Below are 6,644 nucleotides of genomic sequence, written 5' to 3'. Positions count from 1 at the left end.
TTATGCAAAAAATATTTATATGTAACAGTGGAAAAAGTATCTGTTATCCGATAAACATCTTAAACTAGCAAACTCAGGAATGTCCCTTTAATACAAATGAAAGCATGGCCATGCTTAGCCACTATCGAAAACGTCTGGTGTGTCTTAAAAATGTGATATTTACTTTTTTTACAGATAGGATTGTGGGAGAAAAAAAAACGTTTTCAGAAATTGTTCTAGAGAGGGCGAGTGTCATCTATCCCTTTCTTGTTTTAGTCTGGTCTTTGAAGGATTTGACCCGGAGAAAAAAATGGTATAGAAATTATTTTGATATCATTCGAAGCGTATTTTCTGGTAGAACAACATATCCAAAATCCGCTTTTGGGATTTTTTATATTTTTTATAAGCGATTAATTTTTTTGTTGTTGCCATATATAGTACTATCCCAGTGCAATTGTATATATAATGGACGCTGCTCAGTCGTAGGTGACTACAACCTTGAAAATTAATACAAAGGCTATATAAGTGGAACTCTGTACACTAGTCGGAACCATGATAGAAATTATTATTGGTGTAGGGATGTAGTTCCATTTTTTATGCTTTCAGGGGCGGATACACGGTTTATGGAAGGGGGTGACCGGGCATGAAATGAGGCCCCAGAAAATATGTTAACTGGAATACTGGTATTACTGGAATATTACTGGAATATTGTTAAAGTGACACATGAACTATATTTAGGGGGAACGGGTCGCCCTGCTCCCCCCGGATCATAATTTAAAAACCGGGCGTTTATTGCAGTATTAATCCGTTTAATATGTGGCTCAATGTATATAGAAAATAACGTATTTATATTTTTATACATAATTTACTTTACCAGGGGGCGGATTCAGGGGTGTATCCTATCCCTGACCTTCAAAGTGTTACAAAGATCAATTGATGAACATATAATGAATTAATTTCTTTTTAATGGGTGCAGATACATGTATATATTTGTCGGCTAGGCGTTTCTGGTGGAGAATGTTAACAGGTTGCGGGATTTGATCAGGGGGTAAGAAATTCATTATGTCTTTTGTATAACATGAGAAGACTTCTTTAACGCCACCATACTTAACTACATTACATTAGTGTCACCCACACCCATTAAGAAATTGAAATCCGTGCCTGGTTGGTGTACTTTAGAATACTATAGGTGTTCTTTTTAAAGTTGTTCCCCCAAATCTAGATGTATATATATACTCTTCAAAAGAAGAAACGCAAAACCACATTGTCGTAACATTTGGAGAATTGATTTAATTATTGAATGGTGAGTCCGATAATTACCAAATGTTGCAGGATTGTTCACAATTCACTCTAGTCCATTGTGAGTAAGTGATAGGACACACCACCAAGGTCAAGGTCATCTGGAGTCAATACCGGGTGTGGCCTCCGCGTGTGTTGACAACTGCCTGGCACCGCCTGCCCATTGAAGCAACCAGAGTACGGATGACGTCCCGGGGGATGGTGGCCCACTCGGCCTGCAAGGCTGCTGCCAGCTCGGGCGGGGTCTGGGGCTGTGGTTGTCGCTGTCGGAGGCGTCGGTCCAACTCGTCCCCATAGATGCTCAATTGGGTTCAAATCCGGTGATATCGATGGCCAAGGAAGGACATTAATGTTGTGGTGTTCTGTAGGAAAGCCGTTGTGAGACATGCTGTGTGAGGCCTGGCGTTGTCATGTTGGAACACTGCGTTGGCGTTGGCCATAACTGGAACGATGTGTGGCCGGAGGATCTGGTCAATGTAGCCCTGTGCATTCAGGTTGCCCTGCACGTGGACCAGGTCCCAGTTCTGCCAGTGTGTGAGATGGCTGCCCACAACCATGACACTACCCCCGCCGAATCTGTCCACTTCCTGCACGCAGTTTGCCGCATAACGTTCACCACGACGCCTATACACGCGACCATCTTCCCATCATGACGTCGGAGCAGAAATCGGGAACTCGTCACTGAACCACACCTGTCTCCATCGCAGTTGAGGCCATTGTCCGATGAATTTGGCACCACTGCAGTCGGATAGTCGACGGTGTTGTGGTGTTAAGATGACACCTCGAACTGGACGTCTGGCACGAATTCCTACCTCACGTAGGCGGTTCCGTACGGTCTGGTCGGATATCCTGCGCAAACCTGGTATTGCTGCGGCTGTGGAGGTGGCAGAAGTCAATCGTTCCCGAAGGTGGCGTACCCGGATGTAGCGGTCCTGCCCGGGGGTAGTGACCCCCGTGGTCGACCGGATCTAGGGAGGTCACGTGTTGATCCATGTTGCTGGTAACGGTCCCACAGTCTGGAGATGGTGCTTGGGGACACATGGAATGCCCTGGCAACGGCCGTTCTGGATTCGCCTGCGTCTAGTCGGCCGATGGCATTGTTTTCTCTGCGGTTCACTGAGACGTGGCATGTCCCTGGATTGTCAACTGTCGGCCAGATACAGAGGCCAGGCAAGCGAAACCCTGCACTTTTATACTGTCGGTGTTCATGTTGCACGTGCAGACAACGCACGTGCAGTGGTGACATGGTTTGCACGTGGCTGCGTTTTTGCGAATATTCACATTTTGGAACTTTATTGTACAGTAGCTGCGTTTTATCGAATGTAACCGTGGGAATGTGTTTGGGACATGCAATGACCTTATATTCACAAAGCATGAACCGGTAGGAAACATAAAATCGGAGTTATAACCCATTTGTACCCTTTTGCGTTTCTTTTTTTGAAGAGTATATATTGAAGTCTTATTATTCTTCAACTGGATTTACAGCCCATACTGTATGTTTGATGTGTCCAAACATACCAATATTTGGATTCGTATCCCTCGCGCTGTCTACAATCTGCAGAAAGTATGTCGACTTCAATAATTTATCAAATAAACAATATATCAAAATATCCTTGTATACTTTAGGTATAATCGTAAACTGTTACACGATTTTGCAATAAGAGCATACATTATTTCCAACACTCCAGCAAACCCTCTGATGCTGCATTTTTGACACCATTGCTTTGCTCGGTGGCGTCGTGGTTAGGCCATCGGTCAACAGGCTGGTAGGTACTGGGTTCGGATCCCAGTCGAGGCATGGGCTTTTTAATCCAGATACCGACTCCAAACCCTGAGTGAGTGCACCGCAAGGCTCAATGGGTACGTGTAAACCACTTGCACCGACCAGTGATCCATAACTGGTTCAACAAAGGCCATGGTTTGTGCTATCCTGCCTGTGGGAATCGTAAATAAAAGATCCCTTGCTGCTAATCGGAAAAAGTAGCCCATGAAGTGGCGACAGCGGGTTTTCTCTCAAAATATGTGTGGTCCGTAACCATATGTCTGACGCCATATAACCGTAAATAAAATGTATTTAGTGCGTCGTTAAATAAAACATAACTTTTTTTTCCATTGCTTAGGGTTCATTCCATTGTTTGTGAGTTTACGCCGGTAGGTCAGCCAGCATGGGCGGATCCAAGGGGGGGGGGGGGACCAGGGGGACGCGTCCCCCCCAAAAATTGTTCAAGTGCCCTCAAAATGTCCAAGTGCCCTTTTTGTTTGTAGAATTTTTTTTTTTTTAAGTAAACAATAATTATATTGTAGATAAATGAAATCAAGATTTTCGTGTACATGCGCAAGCTTGCAGATATGTGTCTGTGTTATTGAGTCTCAATGGGGCCCCATTGAGGTTCTAACGCGAGTGACGCCAATTTACTTCATTATTGCTAGTATATTATGACGTAGAACTGTAGGAATTCATATTAATTGTAAATATCAAAACTTGTAGTAAGGTGCCCTTTTGACGAGTCAATGTGCCCTTCTTTTTTGGTCCCCCCCTAAAAATATTTCCTGGATCCGCCCATGAGCCAGTAAACTTTCTGTAGGTGAAAGATAATGGGGCTAAAACGATTCTTTGACTTATGATACAGTCTCCATGGATTTAACATATAACTGCTCAAGATATCATCTGTCAAATATATAATAATCGGATACCAGAGTTGCCTTCATGCTCTCAATATCTACACTTTTTCCTAATTCTACTCGGGTGCACGTGATCTTTTGTTGATATACCTGCTCATACCCATCATAAACGACTCAACTATGTCGACTGTGTGTTTTATTTTTCTTCGCCCATGTACTAACACTTTCTCAAGAGCCAATTTGCTCATTTAGGACTATACTTATTTATTTAAATACATGTACATGTTAAGTTCTAACATCCCATGGGTATCACCATAGCTGGATAGAATATTGAAAAGAGATTTTTGTTCTTTCTTTCCTTTCTTTCTGAATACGGCGGCAAATGTATGTGCATAATATTATGTTTTAGCGTGTTGGTATTGTGTCGACCAATTTAATGAACTTGAACCGTGCCATGTTCTAGGTCAATCAATAGTACTGTGTAGTCTATATTATGTTTAGTAGTACAATATAGCAGAACCTGTGTTTTATCCATCAAATGCGTTGTGTTCCCACTATGAACAGATTATAATATTATAACAGGCCTACTAAGTTTTATTATACAAATTATGTTATTTTGTCAGTTTATCTGTGCATATATAATAATCAGTTTTAAGGGACTGGTTTTTGTAGTCGTTAAAATAGTTAATGGATTCAGAGACATGTAATATACCTTAGTAATACAAAAGCAAACTAATTAGGCCTTCTTGACCAGAAATCTAGAGTGGACGCTTAGACCCCTACTTAAATCCACGTATGTCAATAAGTTTAAGTGCCATTTCAAACGTTGTTTCAGTTTGTCAATTGGCAGAGAAAAAGAGAAGGTTCATATTAAATTAAAATAATCAGAAATGCATTAAATATACAGATATTTATATTCTAAGGACGAAAATCCAAGTATATTGTTGTTTTAATTATTGAAAAAAGGGTATATTTGTGGTAAATATGCCACAGGGAATACCAACTGAGGACACTATTTTTAAAACGCTGTCATTAAACGGTATAATCAGAGGCGGACAGTTATAATTTTATTATATATTAATTTTCTTCTTTTTTTTACGATCCCCCTCCAAACCTTCCCCAGAGTTCCCTTGGCATTCCGCCTTATGTCATTAGGGCCCCCTAAATGAATTTTCTGGATCCGCCACTGATAATACATGAAGATTTATGATTAATTTGCAGCTTTATAAACTATATTTATTACGGTTTCGGTGTGCCCTTGCATTTTATGACACGCTGATGTTTTGTGACGTGGTGTCAAGCTATAGCTTATAACTAGCTGGAGAGTCCCAGTCCTGTTTCACTCAAGCTATATATCATAATTAATACAATGTTGTACACTACTCATGCTATTAATACACCATAACCTCGCTTCAGTGTCGATTCTATATCGAATCCAGGAAACTCGAACTAGCTATAACTTGCCGGACGGTCCCAGTCCTGTTTCACTCAAGCTATGTTATAATTAATATCATGTACACTACTCACGCTATTAATACACCATACGGTCCCCCAGCGTCGTCTACACTGCAAAATCCAGGACACTCGAACTAGCTATAACTTATAACTTCCCGGACTGTCCCTATCCCAGCCCTGTTTCACTCGAGCTAACATCATGCGGTACATTACTTACGCTGTTATTATACCATAAGCTTCCCCAGCTTCTATTCTATACTGCATCCAGGCCGGGAGTTCGTTTCTGGTGGGGTACTTTCCGTCTTGTCGCAGTAATTGCTCGAGCGCAACCACGTCGTTTATGCTGACCATGTCAAAAGGACCCGTCTTTTCCCTGAAAATCGGGCCGAGCATTTCATGTCGATCCCGTATCAAAATATGAAGTGTGTGAATACTTTGGACAACCTCGAAAAAATTGCCTACTAAAGGATACCCTTTTTTGTGTGGAATTTCATTGAATGGTATTGGCTCTTTTGCGTTCAGTGTTGTAGATTCTTGCTGAGTAGAAGCGCAACGAAAACAGACTAAGCAAACGGTTCGTCGATATAATATACTGGACAAGACATTATGTCTCAAACCAGCTGCCATAGTGAATCCTCGGGTCAGTTTTATGCAGGTCAGCTGTGGTAATTAGTAACCTAGAGAAAACTTCTCGGAGGGACACGTCGTAATGGCTAGTTCTAGCAGCAGTTTATGATTACTTATGATGGCGACAATTCACAGTATACAACACTGGATACCAACATTTCACAAACAACCAACAGTCAGAATACAGCTAAATATTTCATTCCTTTGATATGCTGATAGATCAATACACAGTCGTTTTAGTAGTATGTTTCACCATGTTGGAGAAAGCACCCCTTTAAAACATGAACCCATGTTATCGTTTCTGGAATTCAGTGGCGGATCCAGAAAATCCATTTATGGGGAGGGGGGAGCGCAATGACATAAGGCGGAATGTCAAGGAAATTTTGGGGGAGGTTTCGAGGTGGATCGTAAAAAAATTAAAAATTAATATATAATAAAATTATAACTGTCGCAAAATTTAGGGGGCGGGCCCCCTCCCCCCCCTTAGATCCGCCTCTGGAATTATCTGTAACATTATTTCCAAATAATAAATCCTTTTTAACAACTAACATTACATCTTGAATGTGGTTTATTGTTTAGAATATCAGTTTCTGTATATGGACTGTATTTCTGGTCGTTCTAATGTTTGTAGTAGTTACGATATTTATTCTTTATTCTTTTCA

This window comes from Gigantopelta aegis, chromosome 4, assembly GCF_016097555.1.
Source record: "Gigantopelta aegis isolate Gae_Host chromosome 4, Gae_host_genome, whole genome shotgun sequence".
NCBI lineage: Eukaryota > Metazoa > Mollusca > Gastropoda > Neomphalida > Peltospiridae > Gigantopelta > Gigantopelta aegis.
This window is presented reverse-complemented; position numbering follows the sequence as displayed.